The sequence below is a fragment of the Mobula birostris genome, chromosome 8 (assembly GCF_030028105.1).
Source record: "Mobula birostris isolate sMobBir1 chromosome 8, sMobBir1.hap1, whole genome shotgun sequence".
NCBI lineage: Eukaryota > Metazoa > Chordata > Chondrichthyes > Myliobatiformes > Myliobatidae > Mobula > Mobula birostris.
Genome location: NC_092377.1, coordinates 30,042,681 through 30,056,165, shown reverse-complemented (window position 1 = coordinate 30,056,165; position 13,485 = coordinate 30,042,681). Strand labels below are relative to the sequence as shown.

Sequence of the window (13,485 nt, the reverse complement as noted above, 5' to 3'; positions counted from 1 at the left end):
AGGAGTGTGGAAAGCTCAGATGAAGATGTGGAAGACTTGTAAGATTATTATGATTATTACTAGGTTATGAAAATATGGAAAACAAAGTATGGAAACCAGTCTTTGATTAAATATATTCATTTTACAACCAAATGGGGCCTAGGTTATGGCCGTGTGGAACCCCACATTTGAACTATTGTACTGTAATTCTATATGCTATGACAAAAGCTTAAGATTGTTTTGATTTGATACAACAATATGGAAAATATCATGACATTGATGAAACTCCAGAAATCTCTCCAAATGAGGTTTTTTTACCTTTTGGGGGTTGGGGTAACATTTTCTGCTGTACTGATGTTAATATGGAATATATACAAAAAGTGATTACTTATTTGAAGTAATAAAGCTACCAGTGGTGCAATACCATCACATATTTTCTAACTCTAGAGATATATACCTTGCCAAAAATCACTACGAGCATTATTCCCCTCAGATGGTACCGACCAACCCTACTGGCTCACGGACTATTAGCCGTGCTCAATTTGTATAGTTCAGGCACTTTTTGTAGCCTTTTTTTATGAAAGCCTTAATGCTCATTTACCCTCCTTTGTATTTTGCAGGTCCCTGATGAGGTACGTTGGATTATGTTACAAAGAAACACATTTAACCAGATTTTTACATGTAGGCACCATTCAGTTAGTTTATAATAACTCATTGAATATTGCACAATTGATATTCAAACTGATCCTGAGAGGGTTACTGAAGAATTATTATTATATCCCTTCCATATGATACTCTGGATGAAGCATCAGGTAAGTGGCCTTTTTCCAGTAACACTCCTTGTGTCACTGGCCAGACAGTTCATGAGGGTGGATCTGATAGTCTCTATGTCTGTAAATGTTGGTGTGGATGGAGTAAAGGTGTGGGCGATTGTGTCCATGAACTTGCAATTTATATCCTTGGGTGAGAAGAAACCAATAACTTTGAGGTTTTTTGTTAAGCATCTACTTTTATCTTTTAGTTCTAAAGTTAAAGTCAATTAGTTCAGAAATCACTGAGGACTAGAATTCTGCTTTGTTCAATGGAATCATGTGGGAGGACCGCCCCTGTCTGCAAATGAAGTAGCAGTATTTTTGTGCTGCTCTTAGTTTTCTTTCTCTCCCCCTAGTTTAAACTTTGAATTTAAAATTTTTACTTGCTGATTCTTGAGGGGGAACAATATGTCTATGTCTACGAGAAGTGGGAAGAATTTACCTGAACTTAGTGATAAAGGTAATGGGAAAGGAAAGGTGCAAAAGGAAAGATCTGATGAAATGCCATCGTGGGCTGAAGATATCATTCGGACACTGAATTCAATTAAGGATCAGAATGGATCAGTTAAAGACCAACTGAAAAAGAATAGTAATGAAATGAAGTCATTTCTGGGAAAACTTCAAGATCTGGAAACTCAAGTTATTACACATGAGGAGAAATTGAAGATAACTAAGCAAAAGTTGTCTGAAGCTACAACTCGTTTGGAAGGATATCAAAATAAGATTATAGACCTGGAAACTAGGTCTCGACAAAAGAATATACGAATTGTTGGGCTGCAAGAAGGAGCTGAAGATGGAGATTTAACTGCTTGCTTTGGTAAGCTTTTCCACACTTTATTTCCTACCATTCTATCAAAGCCGCCTGCTATAGAAAGGGCACACAGGGCGTTTATCTCGAAATTGAAGGATTCTAGTAAACCAAGATCTGTTCTGGTTTGCTTTCATCACTTTAAAATTAAAGATCAAATAATGCGACAGACAAGAAAACAGAGAGTTTTTAGATTTATGGAATCTGAGCTCCGCTTTTACGAAGATTATCCAAGAGAGATAATGGAACAAAGATCAAAATTTGCCCTGGTAATGAAACAAGCATATGATAAAAAACTTTCTCCCTCTTTGAGGTATCCGACAAGAATTAAAGTTTTTCCTGCTAATTCTCCTCCTCGTACTTTTTTTGATCCAAAAGCTGTACTGGACTTTGTTCAGGCTATACCCGCCGCTGTTACTGATGCTGCTGCTGAATGAACTATCTGAAAGGCTGTTTGGCTATCTGTATATTATTCGCATTTTGGAAAGAAGATTTATGAAGGTCATTTGTGTATTTCATTGAGAGACTAATTAAAGAAGACAAGGAGAGTTGTTCATTATTGCATATTGTTGGTTTTCCTTTGGAAAGATTTATGGCTCAAGTATGTCTGTCTAAATGATCATCTGAACATTCGACTGAGAGAAGAAGATAAGGGGATTTGTTCCTTTAATTTAATACTTGGTTTGTTTCTTTTTTTAATCAGCTAATTGGTAGTTTTTTACTACTAATAGGGCTTTTTATATATTATTTATGTTTTATTATAACATTTTATAATTGAATTTAAAGCTTTTTTAGGGAATTAATATTAAACTTAAAGATGGCACTGGTTTTTCTCTCTAAGAGATAACATTATTTTGGTTCTTTCTTGTTTATTAGTCGATGGAATGTAAATACCTTTTTTTGCTGAGATTTTATTGTTTTTTTCACAAGGTCACTCTACTTTTTTTACTAACTGGGGGGAGGGAAAGAAAACACAGACAGAGCGGTCAGTAGCTTTGAACTCTATTGTAGATCGCTTGCCTTTTTCGGGCTTCCGGGTGGGGGTGGGTGGGTTTAGAGTTAGGAGTTTTTTCCCATTGGGTTGTTCCGGAGCATACGTGTTTTTTATGTGGTTGTATTCTTCATCGCCACCATTTTTGATTATCCCGTATTGGTATGTGCTCTGTGCATGTATAAAGTAGAATAAAATTATAGTATGGTATTTAAACGGATTAATATAATAAATTGGAATGTACGTGGTTGGAATCATCCTATTAAATGAAAAAAGACTTTTAAAATTATTAAGCGATTCCAACCTGATATAAGTTTTGCTCAAGAGACACATACCAGAGCAGGAGATCAAAATAGATTTTTTGGATAGTGGAATGGTTTGCAATTCCACTCTACTTTTCAGAGTAAAACAAAAGCCCTGTCTATTTTTATTAAACCTAATATATTTATTCAAGAGGATATTGAATCAGATTCTAATGGTAGATTTTTAATTGTTAAAGGAACAATCTGTAACAGAAAAGTTGTTTTGGTTAATTTGTATGGTCCTAACTTAGATGATCCTTCTTTTTTTAAAAAGGTATTTGCTTTACTGCCTGATTTAAATGAATATATGCTGATAATGGGCGGGGATTTTAACTGCTGCTTAAATCCTATGATTGATAAGAGCTCAATCAATCAGCGACTTCCAAATCGATCCACGTCATTTATTAATTCCTTTTTGATTGATTTTGGGTTGATTGATTTGTGGAGATATCTCCATCCCGATAATAGAGAATATTCTTTCTTCTCACATGTTTATAAAAAGTATTCGACGATCGATTATATTATAATTGATCCCCGCTTCTTGCTTAGTGTTAAAACTTGCAAATATGATGCTATTGCTATATCTGATCATGCGCCCCTGAGTTTGTCTTTTGAATTTGATGATGTAATTCTTGTCCGCCCACCTTGGCGCATGTCTCAGACATTATTGCAAAACGCTGACTTTGTCAGTTTCATTGAAACCCAGATAAAGGATTTTTTTCTTTTTAATGATATAGGGGGTATGTCTAAATTAGTTATATGGGATACATTTAAAGCATTTTTACGTGGTCAGATTATTTCTTATTCAGCTAAACTTAAAAAACAAACTAAAGCAGAATTACGTAAACACGAGGAATTCTGCAGATGCTGGAAATTCAAGCAACACACATCAAAGTTATTGGTGAACGCAGCAGGCCAGGCAGCATATCTAGGAAGAGGTACAGTCGATGTTTCAGGCCGAGACCCTTTGTCAGGACAGAATTAGATAGAATTTCAAAACAAATTAAAGATTTAGATAATATCTATGCGATTTCCCCCAATACTGATTTATTTAAACAAAGGGTGGAACTTCAATCACAATATAACCTGTTATTAACTCATCCCATTGAAGGATATTTGCTTAAGTTAAAGAGCCAATTTTATATGTTTGGAGACAAAAATAATAAACTGCTCGCATCTCAATTAAAAATGGCTGCAACCAAAAGGCAAATCATGAAAATTCGTAGGAAAGATGGTACCTTAGCTCAGGAATATGAAGAAATTAATATGCTTTTTCAAGGTTTTTATGCCGATCTTTATAAATCTCAATGTCTGTTAGATTCCTCTGAAATGAATGCTTTTTTTACGAAAGATTGTTTTTCCTAAAATCTCGGCTGAGGATCAAAAAACTCTTGATGCTCAAATCACTGAAGCCGAAATTCATAAAGCTATTTTTTCAATGCAATCTGGTAAGTCCCTGGGACTTGATGGCTATCCTGTAGAATTTTATAAAAAATTTGTAAAGTTGCTTTCTCCGTGTATGTTGGAAATGTTTAAGGATTCTTTTGTGAAAGGTGACTTACCCTCCACTTTTTATGAGGCTTCTATTTCTTTAATTCTTAAAAAATATAAAGATTCCACTGACTGTGCTTCATATAGACCTATTTCATTACTGAATGTCGACGCTAAGATTCTGTCAAAGATAATGGCCAATCAGTTGGAGAATATTTTGGGTAAAATTATTTTTAAAGATCAAGCAGGCTTTATAAAGGATTGCTATTCTTTTTCAAATGTTCGGAGACTACTTAACATTATATATTTCTCCTCTTTTAAAACTCCACAATGTGTTGTATCTTTGGATGCTGAAAAAGCATTTGATCAAGTCGAATGGAAATATTTATTCAATGTTTTAGAGAAATTTGGCGTTGGTGCTATTTTTAATAATTGGATTAATATGATATATAAAGCCCCTATTACTACTGTTGTCACTAACAATTGCAGGTCTCCTTTTTTTCAGCTTTCACGGGGGACAAGGCAAGGCTGTCCATTAAGTCCTTTGTTGTTTAATTTAATATTAGAACCCCTTGCTATTGCTCTTCGTGAGGCTAAAAATATCCATGGGATTTTTGTGAATGAGACCATGCATAAGATCTCTCTTTATGCTGATGATTTATTGGTTTATATATCTAACCCTGATGAATCTACTCCTACCTTGCTAAAATTATTTAATGAATTTGGAGGTTTTTCAGGATATAAAATAAATTTTAGTAAAAGTGAATTGTTTCCTTTAAATGATTCTGTTTCTATATATGATAATACTCCTTTTAAAGTCACAGACTCTTTTAGATATTTAGGTATTATAATTACTAAAAAAATATAAGGATCTTTATAAAGCCAATTTTGTTCCTTTAGTAGAGTCTATGAAGTATTTATTTGGTAGATGGAGTCCATTTACATTTTCACTTGTTGGTCGTATTCATATAGTTAAAATGATAATTTTACCAAAATTTTTATATTTATTTCAGAATATTCCTGTTTTTTTGACTAGGAAGTTTTTTGATCGGATTGATTCTATTATTTTATCTTTTATTTGGAATAATAAAAGACCAAGAATTAGTAAATGTCACTTACAAAAATTGAAAAAGTATGGAAGTCTTGCTTTGCCTAATCTTTAAGAATGTACTATTGGGCTGTTAATGTGTGATACATGTCTTTTTGGTTATACTGGGTTGATAAGAGTGATCGGCCAATTTGGGTAGACCTGGAACTGAAAGTTATAAAACAGTTTTATTTAACTTCGTTATTGGAAGCTGCTTTACGTATGCAATTAGTTAAAGTTGTTAATTTAAACCTATATCCTGTGATTAAGTATTCTTTACAAATTTGGCTCCAGTTCTGCAATTTTTTAATCTTAAAAAATTTAAACTTTGTAGTTTAATTTATCGAAATTACCTTTTTAGGCCTTCTTCGAGTGATCCAATTTTTTCACTTTGGAAAAATAGAGGTATTAATTCTTTTTTGGATTTATTTAAAGAAGATAGATTGATATCTTTTGAACAATTAATTGATAAATATTCTCTTTCATATTCACACTTTCTGCAATACCTTCACGTTAGACATTTTTTATAAAAATATTTAAGTAATTTTCCTTACATATTGGAGGCTGACCTGTTAGATACTATTGTGAGTATGAATCCTTTGTTTAAGGGTTCTCTTGGAAGAATTTATAATTTATTATTACAATGGGATAAGCGTCCTTTATCTAAGATTAGACAGGATTGGGAAAAGGAACTTAATTTGACTTCTATGACGGAGGATTGGATGCGGATTTTGAAGTTGATTAACTCTTCTTCAATTTGTGCTAGCCATTCATTGATTCAATCTAAAGTTGTACATTGTTATCATTTGATGAAGGAGAGACTTTCTAAAATCTTTTCTAATGTTGATAGTCATTGTGATAGATGTAAAACTGAGATAGCTACACTGACACATATGTTTTGGTCTTGTTCTATATTGGAACAGTTCTGGAAGTCAGTTTTTTCAACAATTTCTAAAGCACTTAAAATTAATCTACAACCTAATAAATTAACTGTGCGTTTTGGAATAATTCCTCAAAATATTCATGGTATTTCTGTGTCTGACCAACATGTTATTGCATTTGTTACATTGATAGCTAGGAGGGCCATTTTGTTGAAGTGGAAGGATACATCAGCTCCCACTTTGTCACAATGGTTCTCTCAAGTGATACTATGTCTTAGTTTGGAGAAAATTAGAAGTCGAACCTTTGAACCTTTATTTGATTTTGAGAAAAGATGGGGCTCATTTGCTCGTTATTATCATTTGAGCTAATTGATATAATTTTTCCACGATCTAATTGTAAATTTTTTAGTATATTTTCTTTTCTTGCTAATGAGTTCTTTTTTTTTCTCACTTTTCTACTTAGTAGGTTTTTTTTGTTATCGCAGAATTTTTTTTCAATCTTTAAGATAATGTCTTTTTTGAGACATTGTAAGTGTTGTTACTTAAATGTACTCAGGTTAATTTTTCTGTATAATATAACAATAAAAAGATTTGAAAAGAAAGAAGGAAAAGAATCGTGCGTCAGACAAATTGTATCATTGACAGCTGAAATACCAGCTTTTTGCATGACAATCCAACATTACATTCTACATTTAATGACTTCACTTAATAGTCTTTTTAATTTTTTTAAATAGTATTCCCAATACTGTGATTTATTGAAACATTATTCAATTCAGAATTTGCTGTGATTTTTTTTGTCTCTTCCCTGTGTTAACAGAATTAATACAGTTCAAAAGTATGTTGTAGACTGTAAAGTACCATGAGATGTTCTGGTTAAGTAAAGTTTGCACTATAAATGCCATGTTTTTTTTCTTTTAATCCAGTATTCCGCAATAAAAGTCAACTCCTTAGATGCTTGCTAAGACAGTCCAGGGCATGCATTTGTAACACAAATTGGATGAAAATTGGCATTTTCTTGTCCATCTCTAATTAAAATTTCCAATGCGACAGAAGACAAGTTTAAACAGTGAGGAGGACAAGGATAATGCCAGTCTTCTGTACTGTTCTGTTTCTTGTCTGTTGGTAATGCTCTCATTGTAGATTGATGTATTATACTGATGACTTGCAGATTGTAGCCCATGTCTTAAATGTGAGATATCTTACATGCTTTGCTGAAATAATATTTCAAAAGCATAGCCAAATCATGTTTTTCTTTCATTTATATGAATTAAAATAAAGACCAAACTAATATTCAGCTGAAGGAAGAATTTTTCACAACCCACCCACTCCATGCTGAATCAGAAACCGTCACCCACCAGCAAGAGGTCATGATCCGACGTGCTCTTCCACCCGGACAGTACCTCGTTGTACCATCCACTTTTGAGCCAAATAAAGATGGAGACTTTGTAGTCCGTGTATTTACAAAGAAACAACCTGAAGTACGGTAAATAAAAGCACAAGTCAAAGAATTTTAAATTAGCAGGTGCTGTAAATTGTGTGACCAATGATGATAATTTACCTTTCAAAGGGCAAGTTTGCGAAGTGATGCTGCTGTTCTGTTTTTTTATTATGACAGCTTTATCTGTCCTTCCACCAGTCCACTTTTGATGGATGGAAATGTCCTCTGAGCTGTTATAACAACTGGAACAGTTACGTAATCAAGAATATGTAGAGCAGAATCTTCAGAATCAGGATTTATATCACTGAGATACCTGGGATTCATAGATACCATAGATAACAAGCAGTGTTTCAAAAAAAACAGAAGTAAAAATTAGTGAGGTGGTGTTCATGGGTTCAATGTCCACTTAGGAATCGGATGGCAGAGGGGAACAAGCTGATCCTGAATCACTGAGCGTGTGCCTTCACAATTCTGAACCTCCTTCCTGATGGTTACAACGAGAAGAGCGCATGTCCTGTGTGTTGGGGATCTTTAATGATGGATGCTGTCATCCTAAGGCACCGCTCCTTGGAGATGTCTTGGATACTACAGAAGCTAGTACCCATGATGGAGCTGTCTAATTTTACAGGTTTCTGCAGTTTACTTTGACCTTGTGCAATAGCTACCCCCTCCCCCTATTCCCGACGGTGATGTGGCCAGTCAGAATGCTCTCTACGGTACATTTGTAGAAGTTTTTGAGTGCTTTTGTTGACAAACCCAATTTCTTCAAACTCCAAATGAAATATAACTGCTGCCTTGCCTTTTTTGTAGCTGCATCAATATGTTGCATCCAGGTTAGCTCCTCAGAGATATTGAGACCCAGGAACTAGAAATTGCTCACTCTCTCCACTACCCTCACTATCTCCACTACTGATCCCTCTATGATGATTGGTTTGTGTTCCCTTGTCCTACCCTTCCTGAAGTCCACAGTACTGACATCAAGTGCAAGATTGTTGCTGTGACACCACTCAACTAGCTGGCATACCTTACCCCTGTACACCCCCTTGTCTCCATTCTGCCAACAGTGGTTGTATCATCAGTAAGTTTATAGATAGCATTTGAGCTATGCCTAGCCACACAGTCATGAGTGTAGAGAGTGTGGAGCAATGGACTAAACACATATCCCTGTGGTGCGCCAGTGTTGATTGTCTTTGAGGTGGATATGTTATTTCCAATTCTCATAGATTGTGGTCTGCTTGTTAGGAAGTCAAGGATCCAGTTGCAGAAGGAAAGAATTATTTTTGAATTGTTTTTCTATGTGCAGGATAGAATTAAATTGCATGCCATGAACGTATTTGGTCTTGCTTCCTCCCATTTCAGTTTCAAAATGGAGTTGTACATAATACATGCTCTTCACAGTCCAGGAATTTCCATTAATTGCTGAAGTAATCAATCTCTGCAGCTGTAGGGGAGGCAAAGATTGCCATACAATTCCTTTTTCATTTGCCCCCACATCCCGGCTGAATGTAGAACTCGGCATGCCTGAAGTGCTATCAGAGTGAAGTAGTCTGCAGCAACATACACAGAATGCTGGAGACATGCTGCAAAAGAGTAAACAGTCGACATTTCAGGCTGAGGAAGCTTCATCAGGAAACATCGACTATACTCTTTTCCATAGATGCTGCCTGGCCTGCTGAGTTACTCAGCATTTTGCGTGTGTTGCTTGGATTTCCAGCATCTGCAGATTTTCTCTTGTTTGTGAAGTAGTGTGTAGGCAGTTTCTGACAGAGAGCTGTTTTTGAGTGGAACATCAGAGAGTTGCTGGGCCTGTGGAACCAAATCCCACCAGTTATTTGTCAGTGCACAGCTTCAAAACATGAAAATGGGAGAAAGTTGGAGTAAACAAAATGAAAAATAATGAGTAAATTATGACGGAGGTGCCTCTGGATTATCCCACCATTTATTAACACGAGAAAATCTGCAGATGCTGGAAATCCACAGCAACACACAAAATGCTGGAGAAACTCAGGTCAGACAGCATCTGTGGAAAAGAATGAAGAGTTGATCTTTCAGGCTGAGACCCTACAGCAGGACTCCCAGCATTTATTTGTCAGTTCACAGCTTCAAAGCATGAAAATGGGAGAAAATTGGAGTAAACAAAATAAAAATTAATTATGACTGAAGTGCTTCTGGCTGGTCAATTGAAATGATCTTCATGTTTCTTATTACAGGGCAATAGATGTTGAAGTTGATGCAGTACTGGAGGATGAGGTGGTAGGTGACTGATTTTCTGTTTGTTGCAAAGTTTTATAACCATTTAGTCACTCTGCTTGTCTTTCCATGTCACAAAGGTTATTGTTGTCACAATTCCCAATTTCTGGCATTCACTAGGAAGATTTGGAATGACCATGACGACTCAGTACCTGCTTCTCCCATGTGGTGCCCTATTTTTTGGGGGATTTTCAAATCCTTTCAATGTTTGGTACTCTTTAACTGCTACCGAGCTAAGTAGTGAAATTCCTGCCAAATATGTTATGGTTGGGGCAGAATTGAATGGAATTCTTCCATGAAAGAGTATTAGTCCCTGATGAAACAATAGTTTATTCCAGTCTGATTGTGGCTTGGGTAATCTCTCCTGTCGTGGCTACTGATGCATTCAACCATAAGAGTGTAAATGTGAGCCAGCAAAACGCTCCCACATGATCGAGTGTTCTAGGTCATGATGAACACAAAAACATGAGGTTTACAGTCTTGAAAGGAATGGAGTCGGACAATTTAATAATGTTGTAAACATGATAATGTGTAAACCTAATGTGAAATCCAAGTAACTTCTAAACTGAGTTACAGGTGTGGGACATAAAGCTATTGTTTTAAAAGGGAATATGGATTAAACTCCATTGAAGTGAGGGTGAAAATTTATGAATAATACAAGGACCAGGTAGATGGTTTGATGGAACTGTGGACTGTACAAAGGTGATCTTTCAACCTCATTGTGGATGAAAAAAGATGGAGCAATCAATGATTTTTAAATTGATCCTCCAAAAAATTGTAAAAACGAACCCAGAAATACCAATAAAGGTGACAGGCCTTTTTCTGCCTTCACCCCTCACATGGAGGTTTCATTGAGGATGGTCCCGGGGTACTAGACATAACTAGATATCTTTCAGCAGTGTGCAACCATTTTGTGCATTTAACTCTGTGAATGATGTTACTTAAGTTTTTGCAGTGGAAGTAATAAATTCCCAGATCTGCTGCACTGTAAGGTATACTTGTTAATTTCTGTCTGTCTGTCTGTCTTTCTCCTTGCTATATTCACTTAAAAGTGCTCTTAATTATTTTCTTTTCTGAATTCCAAAGGTTGATGAAAACGACAGTCGTAGGAACTTCAAGAATTTCTTTGATTATTTAATGGGAAAGGTAAGATAAAACACTTTACCACTAAGGTTATCTTTTGTGACTTTAATCTTATTGATTATTAGAGAAACATTCCATGAGTATGATCTGAAGTAGGCAGAGGCAGAACGGGTTTGACAAACACACAAGGGATTTTCACTATTTGGTTGAGTCCCTTGTTGAATTGCAAAGTGTTCAGATATCGTGAAGATGCAGAGCAGTTTCAGATTCTGCAACTTCATAAACAGCTGATTTGAGGCCCAGGAGAATATTTAGGACATAATGACAATAACCCACTGTGGTTCATAATCAAACTTAGAAAGATGATTCAATTGCCAATGATTTTTTTCCAATAGGTTAACCAGTATTCCACCAGAAAACAATTTAAATATGAGAAAAAGGCAGTAAAATACATTTAAATTGGTAGTAAAATTGGGATTTCTACATAATAATTAGAGTAGCTTGGGCTATCTGGCCCTTTGAGCCATTTGTGAAGTTCACTCCTGCTCCATTTTCCCGTACTACCCTTGTTTACACAAGCTTGCAAGACAAAGGAGCAGAAGTAGGCCATTCGGCCCATCGAGTCTGCTCCGCAGCTCCCCCCATGAGCTAAACTATTCACCCATCTAGTTCCAATTTCCGGCTTTTTCCCCATATCCCTTGATACCCTGACTAATTAGATACCTGTCAATCTCCTCCTTAAATACCCTCAATGATCGGGCCTCCACAGCCATATGTGGCAACGAATTCCACAAATCCACGACCCTCTGGCTAAAAAAATTTCTCCTCATCTCTGTTTTAACTGGGTACCCTCTAATTCTAAGACTATGGCCTCTTGTCCTGGACTCACCCACCAAGGGAAACAACCTTTCCACATCTACACTGTCCAACCCTTTCAACATTCGAAACGTTTCTATGAGATCCCCTCTCATTCTTCTATACTCTAATGAATACAATCCAAGAGCCGACAGACACTCCTCACATCTTAGCCCCTGCATTCCAGGAATCATCCTCGTAAGTCTTCTCTGAACTCTCTCCAACATCAGTATATCCTTTCTAAGATAGGGGGCCCAAAACTGCACACAGTATTCCAAATGAGGTCTCACCAATGCCCCATAGAGCCTCATCAACACCTCCTTACTCTTATACACTATTCCTCTTGAAATGAATGCCAACATAGCATTCGCTTTCCTTACCGCCAATCCAACTTGGTGGTTAACCTTTAGGGTACCCTGCACGAGGACCCCCAGGTCCCTTTGTACTTCCGATTTTTGAATTTTCTCCCCATCTAAATAATAATCTGCGCAATTATTCCTTCTTCCGAAATGTACAACCGTACATTTGTCAACGTTGTATCTCATCTGCCATTTCTTTGCCCACTCTCCTAAACTAACTAAGTCTCTCTGCAACCTTTCCGTTTCTTCAACATTTCCTGCTCCTCCACCCATCTTGGTGTCATCCGCAAACTTGACCACAAAACCATTTAATCCATAATCCAAATCATCGATATACATCATAAAAAGAAGTGGCCCCAACACCGACCCCTGCGGAACACCACTAGTAACCCGCAACCAATCAGAATAGGATCCCTTTATTCCCACCCTTTGTTTCCTGCCTATCAGCCAATGCTCCACCCATTTCAATATCTTTCCTATAATTCCATGGGCTCTCATCTTATTAAGCAGCCTCATATGCGGCACCTTATCGAAGGCCTTTTGAAAATCCAAATACACAACATCCACAGCCTCTCCCTTGTCAATCTTATTCGAGATTACCTCAAAAAATTCCAATAAGTTGGTAAGGCAGGATCTTCCCTTCATGAAACCATGCTGACTTCGGCCTATCTTGTCATGCACCTCAAGGTATTTCATAACCTCGTCCTTGAGGATTGACTCCAATATCTTTCCAACCACCGATGTCAGATTAATAGGTCTGTAATTTTCTTTTTGCTGCCTCCTTCCTTTCTTAAATAGCGGAACTACATTTGTGACCTTCCAGTCCTCCGGAACCATGCCAGACTCTATTGATTCCTGGAAGATCATTTCCAATGCTTCCACAATCTCCAAAGCCACCTCCTTCAGAACCCTTGGGTGCACCTCATCCGGGCCGGGAGATTTATCTATTCTTAGTCCACTTAGCTTCCCAAGCACTTTCTCTCTAGTTATCTTGACTGTACCGAATTCTATTCCCTGATACCTCTGGCTATCAGGTATATTGCTCATGTCTTCCACTGTGAAGACTGATGCAAAATACTCATTCAGTTCCTCCACCATCTCTTTGTTATCCATTATAATTACCCCAGCATCATTTTCAATCGGTCCCAT

The 13,485-nt window shown here is 36.5% G+C and overlaps 1 pseudogene; it reads left to right on the top strand.

The window, feature by feature from the left end:
• LOC140202165 (calpain-2 catalytic subunit-like) overlaps positions 1-13,485 on the top strand; it is a 107,930-nt pseudogene that overhangs the window by 87,118 nt on the left and 7,327 nt on the right.